Source organism: Lepus europaeus, chromosome X (genome assembly GCF_033115175.1).
Source record: "Lepus europaeus isolate LE1 chromosome X, mLepTim1.pri, whole genome shotgun sequence".
Taxonomy (NCBI): domain Eukaryota; kingdom Metazoa; phylum Chordata; class Mammalia; order Lagomorpha; family Leporidae; genus Lepus; species Lepus europaeus.
Window position 1 is genome coordinate 35,670,344 of NC_084850.1, and position 22,697 is coordinate 35,693,040.

The 22,697-nt window shown below is 40.4% G+C and overlaps 1 pseudogene; it reads right to left on the reverse strand.

Moving 5' to 3' along the window:
* Positions 1-978: 978 nt before the first annotated feature.
* Positions 979-22,697, reverse strand: part of LOC133752554 (serine/threonine-protein phosphatase PP1-gamma catalytic subunit B-like) — a 37,201-nt pseudogene continuing 15,482 nt past the window's right edge.

Here is a 22,697-nt window from a genome sequence, read left to right on the forward strand (position 1 = left end):
TTTTCCCTTTTTGATTCTATCAGTTAGTATTAGCAGACACTAGTCTTGTTTGTGTGATCCCTTTGACTCTTAGACCTATCAGTGTGATCAATTGTGAACTGAAATTGATATACTGTTTAATCATCAGAATTGCTCAAATTCATTCACCCATTTATTTATTCATCCAACAAATATTTATTGTTACCGTTGACACAATATAGGTTACATGAACAGTGAAACCATAGTCATGCAGAGGTTAGACCAGTAGTAGCCATAAAGAAGAGTCAATTCCAGTTCAGAATGAAAGAAAGGGAAGGGTAGTAAGAAGCCAGGAGGCAGAATAGAAGGCCCTGAGGGAGGACATTTTGATGGGGGTGAAGTTCTTCAAAGAGAGAGGGAGGAGAGGGTACAAGCTGACTGTGAGCAGTGATAAAGCAGAGAAGAAAAATGATTGAAGTGGAGAACCACCAATGGCAGCTTTTGCAGTCTCCTTCACAACTATGTCTATCCCAGCATGGAGGGATCTACTTGGCAGCTATTTTCCACACAAAAACATGTATTGAAGAATACACTATTTGGATAAACAAAACTAACCAACCAAATAAAAAGGTCACATCAAAGCTCTGCTTTTGAAATATGAGTTTTAAATTTCATTATCAATTTGTATATGTGTGTGTTAACTCTGTGTAATAGCTTCAAAAGGATCACAGCATAACTTACAACTAACACAAATCAAACATCAGAGAGAAGAAATTAATCTCTGTTTATATTTCATTTCCTCTAACATTTGCCTAACTGGGAAAACAGCAACTACATTTGAATAGCAATGGAGGAACAAAAATTCCCAGGATATAACCCTTTAAACAAATTTTCCTCCAAAGCCATTTTAATGCTGGCATGATGATCACTGCACTCACAGGACAGCTGTGGTGGGCACCTTCCAGTAGAAAGCTGCAGGACCCTGCTGGCAGCCAGATGTCCACATTTTAAACTCCTGACTCATTGAACTGAAGAAACAAAATGCAGACAAGTTTCATCAGGAAAACCTTTACCAAGAAGACTGACAAGTAAGCGGAATCCTGCTTCAAAGTGTAATTCTCCTCCATTAGCTACTAGTTGTTTTTTAGAACTTCTCGTGAATCTATTGACCAAAACACAGTAACTTGAACTTGTCATTCAACTGACAAGTATTCGATCCCTTTCTGTGGTCCTAGTTAGATCCACAATGTCTGAACACTGGGCACTGCAGGCCCTGTCCACAAAGGCACACAATTCAGAGAGCAAAATAATATCTCTAAAAATGTTAATTTCTTAGAAATGATTTTTATACCTATGGTCAACAGCAAGAAGTCATATTTGTGGGGCCAGTGCTGTGGCGTAGCAGATAAAGCCGTCACCTGCAGTGCCAACATTCCATATGGGCGCTGGTTCAAGTCTCAGCTACTCCATTTCCAATCCAGCTCTCTACTATGGCCTGGGAAAGCAATAGCAGATGGCTCAAGTCCTTGGGCCCCTGCACCCTCATGAGAGACCTGGAAGAAGCTCCTTGCTCCTGGCTTTGGATCAGCACAGTGCAGGCTGTTGAGGTTATCTGGGGAGTAAACCAGCAAATTGAAGACCGACCTCTCTCTCTCTCTCTCTCTCTCTCTCTCTCTCTCTGCCTCTGTGTAACTCTGCCTTTCAAATAAATAAACAATTTTTTTAAAAAAAGAGTCATATTTCTAGCACCAGCATTCAAATAGTTTACTAGTTTTGACACAATATAGATTGCGATCAAATTAGCCTAACCAAATTAAGAACTAGTTAAGAATACAGGCACTAGAAACAAACGTGCATCTTAATTTAAGATATCCACCCCCCACTAACTAGCTGTGGATCCTTGGATGAGTTACTTAGTTCCTGTGGTATTTAGCTAGTTACCTTCTATTTTCTGATCATGAAACTATCTCCTTTTTTTTCTTGGTAAGTCCACTCAAAATGGAAACAACCTAAATCTATGACCTGATACTGGCCGGCGCCGTGGCTTAACAGGCTAATCCTCTGCCTTGCAGTGCCGGCATACCGGGTTCTAGTCCCGGTCGGGGCACCGGATTCTATCCCGGTTGCCCCTCTTCCAGGCCAGCTCTCTGCTATGGCCCGGGAAGGCAGTGGAGGATGGCCCAAGTGCTTGGGCCCTGCACCCGCATGGGAGACCAGGAAAAAGCACCTGGCTCCTGGCTTCAGATCAGCGCAATGCGCCGGCTGCAGCGGCCATTGGAGGGTGAACCAGCGGCAAAAAGGAAGACCTTTCTCTCTGTCTCTCTCTCTCACTATCCACTCTGCCTGTCAAAAAAATTTAAAAATTAAAAAAAAAAATCTATGACCTGATACCATCAAATTATTAGAGAACATGGAGGAAACCCTACAAGACATTGGCATAAGCAAACAGTTCTTAGAAAAGACTCCAGAAGCACAGGCAATCAAAGCCAAAATTGACAAATGGGATTACACCAAGCTGAGAAGCTTCTGCACAGCAAAAAAAAAAAAAAAAAAAAAAAAAAAAAAAAAAAAAAAAAGAAAAAAGGAAAACACTCAGCAAAATGAACAGGCAACTGACAGAATGGGAGAGAATATTTGCAAATTGCACAACTGATAAAGGGTTAATATCCAGTATATATAAAGAGCTCAAGAAATTCAACAACAAAACAATCCAGTAAAGAAATAGGCAAAGGACTTAAACAGGAATTTTTCAAGAGGAGAAATTGAAATTGCCAACAGACACTTGAGAAAAAGCTCAGGATCACTTGCCATCAGGGAAATGCATATCAAAGCAACAACGAGGTTTCACCTCACTCCAGTTAGAATGGCTTGCATACAGAAATCAGCAAACAACAAATGCTGGCAAGGATGTGGGGAAAAGGTACCCTGATCCATTGCTGGTGGGAATGTAAACAGGTGCAACCACTGTGGAAGACAGTATGGAGATATCTCAGAAATCTGAATATAGACCTGCCATATGATCCATCCTTCCCACTCCTGGGAATTTACCCAAACCAAAGTAAATCAGTATGTGAAAGAGTTATCTGTATCCACATATTCATTGCAGCACAATTCACAATAGCTAAGATATGAATCAACCCAGATGTCTATCAACTATTGACTGGATAAAGAAATTATGGTGTATATATACACTATGGAGTACTACTTAACTGTAAAAAAAAATGAAATCCTTTCTTTTGCCACAAGACATTCACAACTGGAAACCATTATACTTAGTGAAATAAGCCAACCCCCAAAAGACAACTACTATGTTTTCCCTGATTTGATGCAACTAATAGAATACCTTAAATGTAATGTATTGGAGTGAAATAGACATTATTTTGAGAATGGATGACTGTCTATAGCCCTTGTCTCTTCCATTGAGGAACAATCTTTTGTTTAGTTTTGTTTTATTTTGTTCTGTTTTGTTTATCTTAATATTAATTGCTGAACTCCTTTACTTAGAGTAGGGTTAACTATATGATCACTAAGTATACTGATCAATGTAAAAGTTAAGAATGGGAATCTGAGGTGGGGTGAGAGTAGGAATGTGAGTGTGAGGGAGGGGAAGTACCACTATGTCTTAAATCTGTATAATATGAAATATATGAAACTTGTATACCTTAAATAAAAATTTTAAAAAATAATCCATATTTTTAAAAGATTTTATTTGATGGCCAATGTTGTTGCATAGTACCTGTGTTGCCAGCAACCTATATGGGCACCAGTTGTAGTCCCAGCTGCTCCACTTCCAATACAGTTCCCTGCTAATGCACCTAGGAAATAGTGGAGGATGGCCCAAGAACTTGGGCCCCTGCATCCAGATGGGAGACCCAGAAGAATCTCCTGGATCTTGGCTTCAGACCAGCCCAGCTCCAGCCATTGTGGCCACTTGGGAGTGAACCAACAGATGAAAGGCCTCCCTCTCCCTCTGCCTCTGCCTCTGCCTCTGCCTCTGCCTCTCCCTCTCCCTCTCCCTGCAGCCTCAGACTTCCCAGCCTTCTGAATTGTGAGGCAATGGATTATAAATCAGTGTGGTAAAATTTTAAAATCAGTGTGATTTTTAAAAAATCTTTTAAAAAATATTTGAAAGGCAGAGAGAGGAGGGAGAGAGAGTGAAGAAGGAAAGTATCTTCCATCTGTTGGTCCACTCCCCCAAATAGCTGCAACAGCCAAATCTGAGCCAGCCCAGATCCCAAAGCCAGGAACCAGGAACTCCATTTGGGGCTCACACATGAGTGCCATGGGCTCAAATACTTGAGCCATCTCCCTTCCAGGGAGCTAGATAGGAAGAATATCCAGGACTTGAAATCACACTCCAATATGCGATACCAGAGTTACAACTTAACACTGTACCACAATGCCAGCCCCCAAAATTTATACTTTTGTATGAACCTCACTATTTTTGAAATATTTTAAGGTAACATGTATTAGTCAAATAAAGCACACATATGGTTTAAAGATGCCCCATAAGCCACCATTATTCATCCTCAGAATTGTAAATACCTATAATACAAATCAGAATGAAATCAGTGGTATGATGTGAATAAAAGCAACATGCCATAGGAACACATAGAAAGGAACAATCCCAAAATACATATTGGCATATTAATAGATACTTTAAAAAAATCAAGTGACACATCTGTATAAGAACATTGTCAAGGCATATTTCCTGTATCCCAACCTTGTTTGGTCTCCTGAGTCACACAGCTTCTCCAGCTATGGACCATGACATGCTCTCTTGCCTATTTTTTGCTTCCTGTATCTAAGCAATAAAGATAGGAAATAAGGGAGGAATTATGATGAAAACAAAGAAAAATAAGCTAGAGAGAAGCATGATGTTCTTTCAGAAAAGCACTACAGGAAATGAGTTCAAGAAAATTTATTCTTATTTTATTCATTAATAGTTATTTTCTAGGTGCACCTGTTGAGTTTAGCCATTTCGATCATAATTTCCAATATTGTACTTTAAGGCCTTCATGGAGGTCCCTTGCTTCATCTCTTCAGTTTCCTAATTTACCAGATTTCAAACATGTGTTTGCCACTTATTCCTACCTAACCTCAATATGCTATTTTTCCTCTAGTGAAAACATTTCTATTAACTATTTAAATCTAAGCATTTCCTCAAAGTGTATCTGAACTATTCCTATGACTCAACTTGTCTCAACTTACTCCCACACTTTATCCAGTTCATTTCCCCAATCTGTAAGTCTTTTGTGAATACCTCTGTGTAGCTCCATAATTCATGGGCTCTTTTATGATTTATCTTAGCTTATTAGTTTCCTGGAATATAGCCATAGTCCACAAAACTAATATTCATAGCACTCTTGGGACTACCTAGAATCCTAGATAAGCATTTCTGATGACAAGTGTCTGAGTCTAATTTGTGCTGTTATAACAGAATACCACAGACTGGCTGATTTATAATCCATTGCCTCACAATTCAGAAGGCTGGGAAGTCTGAGGCTGCAAGGCCATCATCTGGCAAAGGGATTCTTGCTGTGTCATCTATGGTGGAAGGGCAGAGAGGAAGAGTGAGAGAAAGAGAGAGAGAGAGAGAGAGAGAGAGAGAATAATAAACCCACTCTCAGGATAACAGTAGTGATCAGTTCTTGAGTGAAGAGTCCTCATGGCCTAATGAACAGTCATTAGGCCCCACTTCACCACAACTTTGCATCAGTGATTAAATTTCCAACATGCTTTGGGAGTGGGGGGACCACATTAAAAACAAAGCAACAAGTTATATGAAAAGCATTTGAGGACATATGAGACATAAAGAGGCACAAGAAAGGATGTTTGTTGAAGCATTGCTTCTAACAGGAAAAGACTAGATAAATCCAAATGTTCATCATTTGGAGAATGGTTAAATGTACCAGAAAACAACTATACTGTGGTTACTATGAATGTTTCATAAGTAAACAGGCATGAAAAGACATATTGGATTTATTGGTGAGTGGAAAAAGTAAACAACTGAGTAACTCAGTATGACAGCACTCATGTAATTATTTTAAAACACAACAGCTGGCCAGCGCCATGGCTCAACAGGCTAATCCTCCACCTTGCAGCGCTGGCACAACGGGTTCTAGTCCTGGTTGGGGCACCAGATTCTGTCCCGGTTGCCTCTTTTCCAGGCTGGCTCTCCGCTGTGGCCCGGGAGTGCAGTGGAGGATGGCCCAAGTGCTTGGGCCCTGCACCCCATGGGAGACCAGGAGAAACACCTGGCTCTACTTCGAATCAGCGCGGTGCACCGGCAGCAGCGTGCCCACCATGGCGGCCATTGGAGGGTGAACCAACGGCAAAGGAAGACCTTTCTCTCTCTCTCTCTCCCTGTCCACTCTGCCTGTCAAAAAAAAAAAACACACACACAACAGCATAGATTGAGCAATTAGATTAAGATGGCTGAGTGGGGAGGGAGCTTACTGCTCTAGTCTAGAAGATAGTTTTAAAAAAGGGAAGGAATACAATATCATGGGAGAGTTAAGGAGAAAATGGCAGAGGAAATTCTACACAAATTATAGGGACACAATGGAACTACATGGAAACTGTGGACATGCAGCCAAGAGCCTCTGCACCAGCTTAGGATAGTGAGGTAAGACCAGACTGCAGCAGTCAAAACCACTGGCAATAAAGCTGCAGGAAAAGCCTGGATAGAATCCAGCTTGAAGCCCTGTGGGTGTTGGTGTACCTGCCAAACTAGAAAAGAAAAAAGGGAGGGCACATTTCTCTCCCTGATCACCCTGCAACCGTGCCTTATAACAAGCTGATAGAGAGTAGGCACCATTTTGGACAAATATAACAGCTGCACCAGCTCATGTCCACATCCAGCAACCAGCCGAGTGGAGACACCTGAACCTGGCAGGGAGAACTGATAGTGGGGGGCGGGTGCTGGGTGCTTGTTACTGTGGGAGGCTTGTGTGCGGGGACTGTGAAAACACTGGGGATGTGGGGCTGTGTAAACACTGAGGCTGCGTGGGGAGGCTCAGGGTGTGGCTGGACTTTGAGCAGTCACTATGAGAGGCTCCACATTCTCAGGACTCCCTTGGTCTCTGCTGAGGGATATTGCTGGGGAATCTGAGCTTACATTGAGGAATGCACAGATCCTTTGTGTGGTTTTTGTGACAGTGCAGAAGAACATTATATCCACTGGGGCTAGTGCCCAGGCACTGGTCTCCTTTGAAGGGAGGAGGTGAGCTGAGACTATGCCAAAGGAGCAGAACAAACTTTCCCTCTGATAAAAATGAGATTTACCACACCCAACCTGGGTGTCACCTTAATACTCCCTTTACCCTGGAGCACTGAACAGAGCTCCCTGGCCACACTTACCACTGGCCTCTAGGTATTCACTGAAAGCAGACACTGCACTAATCCAAACAGACATAGCCCAAAGATAAAAGCCACCACAGGCTCGGTTCCAACATGGTGGAGTAAGAAGGGCACTTACTGCTCTAGTCCAGGAGAAGATAGTTTTAAAAAAGTGGAGAGAGTGCAGTCTCAGGGAAGAGTTAGGGAGAAAATGGCAGATGAATCTCTACGGAAATTAGAGGGACACAGTGAACCTACATGGAGAGCGTAGACACCCACAACTCAGTACTCCAGCAGCCGAGAGCCTGTGTAACAGCATTGGAAAGTGAGGTGAGGACAGCAGCAGCCCAAGCCACTGGCACTAAAGCTTCAGGAAGAGCCTAGAGGGAACCCAGCTTGGACCCTTGTGGGGGATGGTGTACCTGCCAAACTAGAGGAGAAAAATAAAAAAGGAGGGACATGTTTCTCTCTCTCCAATCACTTTACAATGACGTCCTGAAATGGTGCCATTTTGGACATATAGAACAGCTGTGCCAGCTTGAATCCATGCCCAGCAACCAGCTGAGAAGAGACTCCTAACTGTAGTGGGGAGAACAGGGGGCTTGGTGCTCAGGCTGTGGGAGGCTTCTGTGCTGGGACTGTGAAAAAAACTGAGGCTGTGTAAGAGGATTCACAATGTGGCTGGGACTTTGGGCAGTCACTGTGGGAGACTCCACACACTCAGGGCTTCCCGGTTACCTGTTAAGGGACATTTTGGGTAATCTGAACTTACACTGAGGACTGTACAGATCCTTTGTTTGGTCTTTGGGGCAGAGCAGATGAATATTATACCCACTGAGGCTAGCAATCAGGCACTGGTCTCCTTTGAGGAAATGAGCTCAGCTGAGAAGAATAAACTTCCCTTCTGATTAAAAAGAGAGAGAGAGGAGATTTACCACACCAAACCTGCATGTGTCACCTTAGACACATCTGTCACCCTGGATAACTGAACAGAGCTCCCTGGAAACAGCCACTACAAGACTCTAGATATTCACACTCCGCTTATCTACAGAGGCATAGTACAAAGAAAAAAAGCCACAATAGCAAAAGAAGAAGAAGAAGAAGAAGAAGAAGAAGAAGAAGAAGAAGAAGAAGAAGAAACCAATGAGTATCTTCACAAATGCCAAACAACAAATACACCAATTCAAGAAACAAGAATAATGAAGACAACATGACGCCCTCAAAAGAACACAACACTTCAATATTAGATTGTGAAGATGATGAGATGCAAGAAATGTAAGAAATTGAATTTTAAAAATTGATCATAAGATTACATAAAAGTAATCAGAAGCAAATACATGAACTACTGAAATCCATACAGGACATGAAAGAAAATTTCTCCCATGAAATTGAGATCTTAAAGAGAAATCAAAATGAAATGAGGAATTAAATAGAGTAAAAAATGCAGTGGGATAGATGTGGCCTGCAGCTCATGAACTTTATCTCCCTGACTTTTCCCAATCACATTTATTTGCTTTCAGGTGGTGGGGAGAATTCAGGATCATTTGCAAGCTACCAAAAATCTGCCTGCATGCCGGCCCCTGTCTCATGTGCTGCTGCTGGACTCTTAAGGACTGTAAATATTCACTGGTTTTTCTCTCGTATAGTAAGAAGAAAACATAACCTATAGACCACCTTCTGGCAGAAGATGAAGGATACAGATCAGAAACGGGAGGTGTTGGAAGCCAGGAATCAAAAGTGAAGAAATTCTGCAAGCCCTTGGGCTCCTATCACTGTAACCATGCCAGAAATGATGGAGAATGAGACTCCTATGCAAAAACAGCACAGAGTCAACAAGATGGCAGAATACGAAGGAGCACACTGATAGTCTGGAAAGAGACAGTTTAATAAAAGTGGAGATACTGCAGGGTCAAGGAAGAGTAGGGGAAGAAACAGCAGAGGAAACTCTTCTGGAAATAGTGATTCACAGTGGACCTGCGTGGAGAGCGTGGGAGCCCAAGTTCGGGACACCAGTGGCAGACTCAACACACCAGCGCTGGAATGCAAGGTGAGCCGAACCTCAATAGCCCAAAACACCAGCGGGAAAGCAGAAAGAGGAGCCTAGAGGGTACGAGGCTTGAAACTCCATGGGTAAAAGTTCACCAGGCTAACTAGAAGAGAGAGGGGGAAAAAAAGGGACCGATACGGACACGAGTTTCTCTCTCTCCACTCACCCCTCAAAGGCGAGCAAGACAAAGAGCAGGCGCCATTTTGGACATACGTCATAAGCAGGGCGACCTCAGGTCTGTGCCGGCCCTGAGCCTAGCAGAAAAACCTGACTCTGGGGGGAGGGGTGAAATAACAGGAGATTAGCATCTAACTTGGCAACCCAGTGGGAGACTGCAGGAGAATTGGAGCCCACACCGAGGGCAGCAGAGATTCCCTGTGTGGTCCTTGGGAAAGAGCTTCCAATCTCTGGCTCCTGTGGGTATATCATTGGCCTGCTAAACACCTCCAATTCCGTTCAGCTATGTGGAATAACTTCCCTTTTCAATCAAAAAAGAAAGAAAGAAAGAGAGAGAGATTTACCATGCCTAACCTGGAAGTGTCACCTTTGGCACACCCTCAACCCTACCCTAAGGAACCAAACAGAGCTCTCAGTCCACACTCCTATCAAGCCTCTAAGGCTCCATCGAAAACAGTCCACTTAATCTAGAGTCATAGTATAACAAGAAAAAACACCACAGTGAAGAAATCAAAGAATAACTACAATATGCCAAACACAGAAACCAAGGTAACAAGAACAAGGAAGACACTATGATGCCCCCAAATGAAAAAGACACCACAATTCAAGATTATGAAGATGATGAGATAGAATAAATGCAAGAAGCAGATCTCAAAAAATTGATAAGAACATTAAGAAGTTCTCAAAAACAAATTCTTGAACTACAGAATTCCTTAATGGACAAGATAGAAAATCTCTCTCGCGAAAATGAAATATTAAAGAGGAATCAACATGAAATGAAACAACTAGTAGAACAAGAAACTGTAATAGTGACGAGAAATCATAATGGAATGAAGAATTCAAGAGATCAAATGACAAACGCATTACAGAGCCTTAAAAACAGAATGGGTGAAGCAGAAGAGAGAATATCGGACTTAGAACACAGAGAACAGCAAAGGAAACAGGCAAACCAAAGAAAAGAAGAGGAAATTAGGAATCTAAAAAATATTGTTGGGAATCTACAGGATACTATTAAAAAACCCAACATTCGGGTTCTAGGAGTTCCTGAAGGCATGGAGAGGGAGAAAGGATTAGAAGGCATTTTCAGTGAGATACTAGCAGAAAATTTCCCAGGTTTGGAGAAGGACAGAGGCATCTTAGTACAGGAAGCTTATAGAACCCCTAATAAACATGACCAAAAGAGATCCTCACCACGACATGTTGTAATCAAACTCACCACAGTGAAACATAAAGAAAAGATTCTAAAAGCTGCAAGAGAGAAACGTCAGATTACTCTCAGAGGATCTCCAATTAGACTCACAACAGACTTCTCATCAGAAACCCTACAAGCTAGAAGGGAATGGCGAGACATAGCCCAGATACTAAGAGAGAAAAACTGCCAGCCCAGAATACCATATCCTGCAAAGCTCTCATTTGTGAATGAAGGTGAAATTAAGACTTTTCATAGCAAACAGAAACTGAAAGAATTTGTTGCCACTCTTCCTGCCCTGCAAAAGATGCTTAAAGATGTGTTACACACAGAAACACAGAAACATGGTCACCAATATGAAAGAAGGTAAAGGAAGGAAACCTCACAGCAAAAGATCACAGGAAGCTCAATTTCTCTTTGACATAGAATTAAAATCTGATTCTCTGTTAAAGTAATATGTTAAAGTAATCTATTATGTTCTCTTGATGTCTGTTAAATTCTAATTGTTCAAAAACAGCTGAATTTTTACTAAGAGCTATGGGTTATTTAAATATGTGCTTATTTTCAAAGATTTGAATAATCACCTTGTAACAATGATCAAATTTGGTCTATGTTATGTCATGATTTTAAGGAATCTTATTTCAACCAGATATTTTGGATTTTGAGCCTTCTTGGCATTCTTGACAAGCATTCAAAAAATCAAAGTTTCAAACAATCTGGACTCTAAAATTTCCAGTAAATCTTGGAATTTGGTTTTTCCAGTTTGGGCCCAACTGAAAAATTGAAGGACCTATGTCTCTCATCTTATAGAGACACCAACTAATCAGGCTATTTGGATTATATTAGAAGGACTGTCAAGATGTGATGTGGTACCAAACTTTAAGTTTCTATAATGGAAATGCTATTAATACAAATGTTTGAGAATTAAAAAGTCTAATGATCTTGTGTTACTAGACATGATAGTTATCTTAATGAGAAAGCCCCAGAGGCCTAAAGGGTTAAATACTTGTAAAATCCTACAGGTGCAAATTTAATCTTTAGACCTTATAAGAGATGGCTGACATTTTTCTGTAATAGCATAGCCAAAATAAGAACTTAACTAATAATCTCATAGCTAGATTCACATCGCCATCAGCAAAGTATACAGTAAGTAGAAAAAAAAACCTCCCTTTCAGACCAAAGGGAAAGAAAGTTTTAAAGTGAGAATATAATTTTCCTCATGGGCATTGTCTACCTTAGAAAAACTACTACAGAACATGCCTGTGACTATAGACTTGTAGTTCAGGCCACCGAAGATTAGAGATGGGAAACGGGCACTCCCTTGACTTGCATCCTCTGGTCTGCTTTAACACAAACCAGGAGGAAAAGAAAGCTAGGCATCAGAAGCAATGGGTGGCAGGCCTATTAATGGCTGATCTGTGCAGTGATCTGCCCTCAAGGAGACCCAACAGGCCAGTCCACTGCAGTGGCTTTAAATGTGGTAAGCCTGGGCTTCAGCAGAAGTCAGCTTGTGAAGAGCCCTGGCAGCTCTGCCAAGAGTTGGATCACTGGAAATGGACCTGCCCTGGAATCGAAGGATGCCCAGGTCAGAGCCACAGACCTTATTGGCTCCAAGCTGAAAAGCCCTTCACTCAGCCCAACTTCCAAAGTGACCACTGCAGCTGAGGGTATGGTCAAGTAGGGTCAGCAACATTGCAGGCAGAACTGTAAATTTCTTGTTAGAGATGCCCCCTGCCTTTACCTGGCCAGCTCTCCTCCCAGGCCAGCCAAGTAATGAAAGTCAACAGAGTGCCTTCCCCTAGGAGGTTCACACCTCCCTTAGGATATACCCCATGTGAAGAGATCGATAGGTCTGGGCCTCTTAACTTACAAGGCCTAAAACCCAACAGATTATTATCAAGCCCCTTCTATCAGGTTCTTTTTGCCTCTCAATCAGAAAAATTACTTGTAGCTTAGACAGCACCTTTCTTAGCTCCTCTAATAATGACTCTGTCCTTTGTTCTAGACCCTGTCTAGTGCACTTGAGCCTCATTCCTTTGTAATCATAACCTCTACTCTACCACCAATGGCTCTACTCCCAACCTGTGTGTACTGATGGTCCTCTTCCCCACTTAATGCTGTATAATTGTTCAGACCTGGTAAATGCCACTCTTAGGATCATTGGTTACTATCCTCACCCTGTCTTTTATGACCTTGTCTAAATATGATCAGAGTCGGCGAACTTGGAAGGCTTCCATAGCCTTGGCAACTCATGACGACAGCCTAGGGTGGTTACTGGCGCCATAAACTAGAGTGTCAATTTGTTGGGTCAACAACAGGAGTCACTGTGCACTTGCTCCTGATGTGGGATCTCTGTCCTTGATGTATTGTACATTTTGATTTAATGCTATAACTAGTACTCAAACAGTATGTTTCACTTTGTGTTTATATGTGGGTGCAAACTGTTGAAGTATTTATACTAAATTGACCTTCTGTATATAAATAGAATTGAAAATGAATCTTGATGTGAATGGAAGGGGAGAGGGAGCGGGAGAGGGGAGGGTTGCGGGTGGGAGGGAAGTTATGGGAAGGGGAAGCCATTGTAATCCATAAGCTGTATACTGGAAATTTATATTCATTAAATAAAAGTTAAAAAAAAATCCTACAGGTGCTTAAAAAAATACTGTGAAGTAAGCAAGTGCCTCTTGTTGGTTGATCAGTTTATAATTTTAAACATGGCGACTTAAAGTCTTTTGTCATCCACAGTTATATATGATGTGCTGCTCATAAAACTAAAGCGTTGTTGGTTCTGTGTTTAGCTCTCCTCCTATAGGTTCCTATGGACTTTTTCCAGCCACTTCTACTTATTCAGTACTTTGGGATGGCTCTGTAAACAGATGAAGCCAATAATGTATTAACAGTACCAACTGAGAGAAAGTATGGTTAACTGAGGTTACTAAAAACAAAAAGCAATTCAAATCAATTGGCAATCTACAAAATGAGTGTTAAATTGTTAAATCAACATGAGGAGTCACTGTGTACTTACATCCCATGTGGGATCTTTCCTTAATAGGTTGTCCAAGGTGAAGTAATGATATAGCTAGTACTGAAACAGTATTTTTACACTTTGTGGTTATATGTGAGTGCAAACTGATGAAATCTTTACTTAGTATATACTAAAGTGATCTTCTGTATATAAAGTTAATTGAAAATGAAAAAAACCTTGGTTTTAAATTGGAAATTACATAGAAAAATAATCAATCTTTTTAAAAAAAAATATCTTGCAGGATCTCTGTCATTAATGTGATGTACACTGTTATTTGATGCTATAACTAGTACTCCAACAGTATTTTTTCGCTTTGTGTTGCTATGTGAGGGCAAACTGTTGAAATCTTTATATATACCAAACTGATTTTCTATATATAAAGATAATTGAAAATGAATCTTGATGGGAATGGAAGGGGAGAGCTAGTGGGAAAGGGGAGGGTTGCGGGTGGGGGGGGAAGTTGTTGGGGGGGGAAGCCTTTGTAATCCATAAGCTGTACTTTGGAAATTTATATTCATTAAATAAAAAAAGAGTTAAAGATTTTAAAAGCTATTATTAAAATTGCTATATTGGTCTATTATGTTATGTTATACGTGTGTACATATTGTATGTCCACATAGGAAAATTTTATTAAGAGTTTTATTTTAATTGGCTTATAGGTAAGATTGTCAATAATTTAAGCTGCTAAAATTAATCAAAGATACATTTTTAACTTGAGTGACCTGAATCTCTGTATCATATGTTTTATACTTGTTGGTAGAAAGAAACTAAAAACATTTTATATGTTTGTGCTTAAGTTTACTGGTTAAACAAACTACACCATGTTAGATATTTAAGAGGTGCTTCCAAATACATGATTCTTAAAATTTATAGAAGGCATTGGCCCTTCTGGTAAATGTTTTCTTAAGTTGTTATCGAATGGTTGAAACTGCTAAGTATTCATGTGATATTGCTACTGTCAGCACGCGATCTAGGACTTGCTCCCTCATTTCTCTATTCTAAGCCCAACTCATTCTTTCATTTCTCTATTCTCTTCAAGGTAGGTAACTAATTCTATTATGAAGGAATCTGTAGGAAGCACAATTTAATCTTTAGACCTTATAAAAGAGATGGCTAACATTTTTCTGTAATAGCATAGCCAAAATAAGAGCTTAAATTATAATCTCATAGCTAGATTTACTTTGCCATCAGCGAAGTAAGCAGTAAGTAGAAAACACCTCCCTTTCAACCAAAGGGAAAGAAAGTTTTAAAGTGAGAATATAATTTTCCTCATGGACATTGTTTACCTTAGAAAAAGTACTATAGAACATGCCTGTGACTATAGACTTGTAGTTCAGGCCACCGAAGATTAGAGATGGGACACAGGCACTCCCTTGACTTGCATCCTCTGGTCTGCTTTAACAAAAACCAGGAGGAAAAGAAAGCTAGGCATCAGAAGCAATGGGTGGCAGGCCTATTAATGGCTGATCTGTACAGTGATCTGCCCTCAAGGAGACCCAACAGGCCAGTCCACTGCAGTGGCTTTCAATGTGGTAAGCCTGGGCTTCAGCAGAAGTCAGCTTGTGAAGAGCCCTGGCAGCTCTGCCAAGAGTTGGATCACTGGAAATGGACCTGCCCTGGAGTCGAAGGATGCCCAGGTCAGAGCCACAGATCTTACTGGCTCTAAGCTGAAAAGCCCTTCACTCAGCCCAACTTCCAAAGTGACCACTGCAGCTGAGGGGATGGTCAAGTAGGGTCAGCAACATTGCAGGCAGAACTGTAAATTTCTTGTTAGAGATGCCCCCTGCCTTTACCTGGCCAGCTCTCCTCCCAGGCCAGGTAAGTAATGAAAGTCAACAGGGTGCCTTCCCCCAGGAGGTTCACACCTCCCTTAGGATGTACCCCATGTGAAGAGATAGGTAGGTCTGGGCCTCTTAACTTACAAGGCCTAAAGCCCAACAGATTTTTACCAGGTCCCTTCTGTCAGGTTCTATTTGCCTCTCAATCAGAAAACTTCATTGTAGCTTAGACAGCACCTTTCTTAGCTCCTCTAATAATGACTCTGTCCTTTGTTCTAGACCCTGTCTAGCGCACTTGGGCCTCATTCCTTTGTAATCATAACCTCTACTCTACCACCAATGGCTCTACTCCCAACCTGTGTGGTCCTCTTCCCCACTTAATGCTGTATAATTGTTCAAACCTGGTAAATGCCACTCTTAGGATCATTGGTTACCATCTTCACCCTGTCTTTTATGACCTTGTCTAAACATGATTAGAGTCGGCAAACTTGGAAGGCTTCCATAGCCCTGGAAACTCATGACAACAGCCTAGGATGGTTACTGGCGCCATAAACTAGAGTGTCAATTTGTTGGGTCAACAACAGGAGCCACTGTGCACTTGCTCCTCATGTGGGATCTCTGTCCTTAATGTGATGTACATTTTGATTTAATGCTATAACTGGTACTGAAACAGTATGTTTCACTTTGTGTTTCTATGTGGGTGCAAACTGTTGAAATCTTTACTTAATGTATACTACATTGATCTTCTGTATATAAAGAGAATTGAAAATGAATCTTGATGTGAATGGAAGGGAAGAGGGAGCGGGAGAGGGGAGGGTTGCGGGTGGGAGGGAAGTTATGGGAGGGGTAAGCCATTGTAATCCATAAGCTGTACATTGGAAATTTATATTCATTAAATAAAAGTTTAAAAAAATAAAATAGAAATAAAAATTTAAAAAATTTTAAATGCAGTGGAAAGTCTTAAAAACAAAATTGATGAAGCAGAAGAAAGAATATTGGACTTAGAAGACAAAGCATGAGAAATTATACATTCAAACCAAAAACAATAAGAGGAAATTAGAAAACTAAAAAACACTATTGGGAATCTATAGGAGTCTATCAAACAACCCAACATATGGATTGTAGGAGTTCCTGAAGGTATGGAAAGAGAGAAAGGATTAGAAGGCCTTTTTAGTGAAAAACAGAAAACTTCCCAATTTGGATAAAGAAAGGAACATCCAAGTAAAGGATGCACATAGAACTCCTAATAGACATGACCAGAAAAGATCTTTGCCATGACACATTGTAATCAAACTGACCACAGTAAAACATAAATAGAAGATTCTAAAATGTGCATGAGAGAAACACCCAATCCTTACAACAAGAATTACAAAACACTAAAGAAAGAAGTAAAAGAAGATACAAAAAATGGAAAAATCTTCCATATTCATGGATTGGAAGAATCAAGATCATCAAAATGTCCATTCTTCTGAAAGCAATTTACAGATTCAATGCAATACCAATCAAAATATCAAAGACATTCTTCTCAGATCTAGGAAAAGTGATGCCGAAATTCATATGGAAGCACAGGAGACCTTGAATACCTAAAACAAAACTGGAGGCATTACAATACCAGATTTCAAGATATACTATAAGACATTTATAATCAAAATAGCCTGGTACTGGTACAAAAATAGATGGGCAGACCAATGGAATAGAATAGAAATGCCAGAAATCAATCCAAGCATCTACAATCAACTCATATTCAACCAAGCAGCTAAAACCAATCCCTGCAGCAAGGGCAGTCTCTTCAACAAATGGTGCTGCGAAAACTGGATTTCCACATGCAGAAGTATGAAGCAAGACCCTTACGTTACACAAAAATCCACTGAAAATGGGTTAAAGATCTAAATATATGACCCAACACCATCAAATCATTAGAAAACATTGGAGAAACCCTGCAAGATATAGGCACAGGCAAAGACTTCTTGGAAAAGACCCCAGAGGCCAGGCAGCCAAAGCCAAAATTAACAAATGGGACTACATCAAAATGAGAAGATTCTATATGGCAAAAGAAACACTCAGGAAAGTGAAGAGACAACCAACAGAATGGGAGAAATTATTTACAAACTATGCAACTGAAAAAGGATTAATAACCAGAATATACAAGAGATCAAGAAACTCAACAACAAAACATACAAGCCACTTAATAGATGGGCCAAGGACTTAAACAGACTTTTTTTGAAAGAGGAAATCCAAGTGGCCAACAGACACATGAAAAAATGTTCAGGATCACTCTGCCCATAAGGTAAATGCAATAGAAACCACAATGAGGTTTCACCTCTCCCCAGTTAGAATGGCTTCCATACAGAAATCAACAAATGCTGGCAAGGATGTGGTGACAAAGGAACCGCAATTCACTGTTGGTGGGAATGTAAACTGGCAAAACCACTATGGAAGACAGTATGGAGATACCTCAAAAATCTGAATATAAGCCTACCATATGACCCATCCATCTCATTCCTGGGAATTTTCCCAAGGGAAATGAAGTCAGTAAACAAAAGAGTTCTCTGCACCCCCATGTTTATTGCAGCTCAATTCACAATAGCTAAGACATGGAATCAACCCAAATACCCATTAACTGAAGACTAGATAAATAAATTATAGGATATGTACACTATAGAATACTACACAGCAGTAAAAAATGAAATCTGGTCATTTACAATAAGATGGATGAATCTGGAAAACATCATACTTAGTGAAATAAGCCAGTCCCAAAGGGTCAAATACCATATGCTCCCCCTGACCTGCAATAACTAACAGAGCACCTACAAGGTAATCTGTAGAAGTGAAATTGACACTTTGTGAAGCAATGACTGAAGAACCCTTGTCTTGACTGTTGAGCAATGTTTATATATATATATATATATATATATATATATATACACACACACACATATGTATATATATTACTATTTGTTGACCTCTTAACAAAGAGAAATATCTGTATGAAGTCAACTGAAAATAGATCTTAGTAAAAAATAAGAGTAGGAATAAAAGAGGGAGGAGGAAGAGGGGTGGGAGGATAGGTGGGAGGGCAGGTATGGTGGGAAGCATCACCATGTTCTTAAAGTTGTAATTATGAAGTATATTAATTTTATAATTGTAAAGCCAAATAGTTCTGCATACATTCTTATGGACTTCTAAGAGTACTTTTTAAAAACTTGCCATTGGACCCCAAATCCCCTTAGGCTGGATGGTAAAAATACCATCTTAAGTGTTAAAATGACCATATGGATAGGACTGAGTGGTAATAATAATAGATAGAATTAAAAATGAGTGAATGTGGCCAGCGCCGTGGCTTAACAGGCTAATCCTCCGCCTTGCGGCGCCGGCACACCGGGTTCTAGTCCTGGTCGGGGCGCCGGATTCTATCCCGGTTGCCCCTCTTCCAGGCCAGCTCTCTGCTATGGCCCGGGAAGGCAGTGGAGGATGGCCCAAGCCCTTGGGCCCTGCACCCGCATGGGAGACCAGGAGAAGCACCTGGCTCCTGGCTTCGGATCAGTGTGAAGCGCCGGCCGCAGCGGCCATTGGAGGGTGAACCAATGGCAAAAAGGAAGACCTTTCTCTCTGTCTCTCTCTCACTATCCACTCTGCCTGTCAAAAAAAATTAGGGATCCAGTCCTGACATTAAATAGAAACTGAGAAAGTGTCTGCAGCACTCGGTGTCCCAGAAGGCAGGCTCTGTGCTGGAATGGAGTACATAGGATGCTTATTAAGGAGAACCCTTGGGATCCAGACCTGTGACGGCAGGAAAGGAAGAAAAAAAATGAGTGAATGTTCCAACATGAGAAGCAGTCTACACATCAGACTCCATAGAATGACAGTCACTTTAAGTAGCACTCTGACCTCAGAATCAGCCCTTAAGGTATCCTGGTCTGGCTGAAAAGTCCACAAGAGCATTTCAGACATGGAAAGCCAAAACATTGTGGGGAAAAAATGTCCTACATAAAGAACCTCAGTGGGTGAAACCCCAGTGGAAAGAAGTGGTCATCAAAGAAGGAGGTACTTTTCTCTGAAGGGAGGAGAGAACTTCCACTTTACTTATGGCCTTGTCTAAATACTGATGGAGTTTGTGGAATCAAAAGGCTTCTATACCCTAGGCAGCTCAAGTGCCTTGGGTGATTATTGATGTCATACATAAGAGTGTTAATTGTTAAATTAACAATAAGAGTCACTGCGCACTAACTTCCCATGCAGGAACTCTGTCCTCAGAGTTGTACTATAACTATGTCTAAGTGCTCACTCATTCTTGAGGGCTTCTTTAAAGTTAATTAAGTTTCTGAAAAAAATAAAAGAAGTGAAGTTAACTTCCAGGTACAATGACTTTTAACAGCCCTTGTCTTGACTGTTGAGGAACAGGTTTTTGTTGTTGTTGTTGTTGTTGTTTTGTAGAACTCTTTACTTAGTACAGAATTGGTTTTCTGTGTATAAAGTTAATTGAAAATGGATCTTAGTGGAGAATGGGATGACGAATGTGAGAGGGAGGAGGGGGAGGGGTGGGAGAGTGGGTGGGAGGGCAGGTATGGTGGGAAGAATCACTATATTCCTAAAGTTGTACTTATGAAATGCATGAAGTTTGTATTCCTTAAATAAAAGGCTTCTTTGTGGGAAAAATACAAAAAACACAACAGTATATATTTATATAGGTATACATGCATGTGCACTTACAAAAATGTATTTTTAAGTGTGGGGGAATAATTTCAAACTAATAACAATTATTACCTTGGGAAAGAGAGAGACTTTTAGCTAAAGAGTTAGGAACAAATGAAAATTTACAAATTGTTTGGATAGTCACTATTTCATTACATTATTTTGTTATTTTAGTATTGTATGGCTCTTCTAGTAAGATGTAGGCTCCATGAGAACAGGGCTGAATTTTTATCATGTTTTAAAATGTTGTAAAATACGCATAACAAAAAAATCACTGTAACCATTTTTAAGTATGTAGCCCAATGGCAGTAAGTGTATTCATATTGTTGTACAACCATCACCACCATTCGTCTCCAGAACGCTTTTCCTCCTTCATAACTGAAAGTATATACCCACTGAACTCTAACTATACAATCCCTTCTTCCCACCCTTTGCCCCTGGCAACCACCATTCTACTTTCTGTCTCTATGAATTTGAGTACTCTTAAGTACCACACATGAGTAGAATCATAGAGTATGTTATTTGTCCTTTTGTAACTGGCTTATTTCACTTAAGGTTCACTCATGTTTTAGCATATGCCAGGAATTTTCTTCCTTTTTAATACTAAATAACATTCCATTGTATCTTTTGTTTATCTATTCATCCATCAGTGGACATTTAGGTTATTTGTACCTTTTGGCTATTGTGAATAATGCTGCTATGATCATCAGTATACAAATATCTCTTTGAGTCCCTGCTTTCAATTCTTTTGAATATATACCCAAAAGTAGAATAGCTGGATCACCATGTATGGTGGCTCTATTCTTATTTTTTTTTATTTGACAGATAGAGCTAGACAGTGAGAGAGAGAGACAGAGAGAAAGATCTTCCTTCCATTGGTTCACTCCCCAAGTGGCTGTCACGGCCGGTGCTGTGCCGATCCAAAGCCAGAAGCCAGGTGCTTCCTCCTGGTCTCCCATGCGGGTGCCTGGGCCACCCTCCACTGCCCTCCCGGGCCACAGCAGAGAGCTAGACTGGAAAAGGAGTAGCCAGGACTAGAACCCAACGTCCATATGGGATGCCATGCTGTAGATGGAGGATAAAGTGAGCCACGGTGCCAGCCCTCTATTCTTATTATTAAAAAAAAAAACTATCATGCTATGTTTCATAGCAGCTACACCATTTTATACTCCCAACAATAGTACACAAAATTTCCAATTTCCCCTCCTCCTCACCACCACTTGTTATTTCTTATTTTGTTGTTGTTGAAATTATCATTCTAACAGGTATGAGGTGGCATCATATTATTTGCTTTGATTTGTGTTTCCCTAATGATTAGTAACATGGACCATCTTTTTATGTGTTTATTATATATTTGTTTGTATATTTCTTTGGAGAAGAAATAAATTTAAGTCCTTTGCCCAATTTTAACCAAGTTTTTTCCTATTGTTGTTAAGTTGTAGGATAATTGTTATTCTATATTTTATGTAATATTTTAACTTCTTATAATTTTCCAAAATGTAATAAAAATTAAAAGCTAAACAGAAACTTTATAAATAAAAATTTGTGCACAGGGATAGTTAGTTGGTAGTTAAGATGCCCATATTTGGAGCCAGCATTTGTCTCAGCCATTAAAATGCTGTCTGAGAAGGCTGTATCCCATATCAGAGTGCCTGGTTTGAGTACTATCACCACTTCTGATCCCAGAATAAAGCTCCAAGAATGGTTCATCTTTAAAAATGAGGAGTCCTCATAGAATGGCAGATGTCCTAAACAGCACTCTGGCCTCAGAATCAGCCCTTAAGGCATTCGGATCCAGCTGAAAAGCCCATGAGAGTATTTCAGCCATGGAAAGCCAAAACACTCTGGCAAAAAAAAATGAAATGACCTAAATGAAAGATCTCTGCAAGTGAGATTCCAATGGAAAGAACAGGTCATATCAAAGAAGGAGGTACCTTTCTCTGAAGGGAGGAGAGAACTTCCACTTTGACTATGACCTTGTCTAAATATGATCAGAGTTGGTGAACTCAAAAGGCCTCCATAGCCTTAGCAACTCATGACAAGAGCCTAGGGTGATTACTGATGCCATAAAAAAAGAGTGTCAATTTGTTAAGTCAACAACAGGAGTCACTGTGCACTTACTCCTCATGTAGGATCTCTGTCCTTAATGTGCTGTACATTGTGATTTAATGCTATAACTAGTACTGAAACAGTATTTTACATTTTGTGTTTCTGTGTGTGTGCAAACTGTTGAAAGCTTTACTTAATATATGCTAAATTGATCTTCTGTATATAAAGATAATTGAAAATGAATCTTGATGTGAACGGAAGGGGAGAGGGAGCAGGAGAGGGGAGGGTTGCGGGTGGGAGGGAAGTTATGGGGGAAAAAAGCTATTGTAATCCATAAGCTGCACTTTGGAAATTTATATTCATTAAATAAAAGTTTAAAAAAATAAAAAATGGGGAGTCCTTAAGTCTTAATTGCCCATTACACTAGTCACACATCAGGAT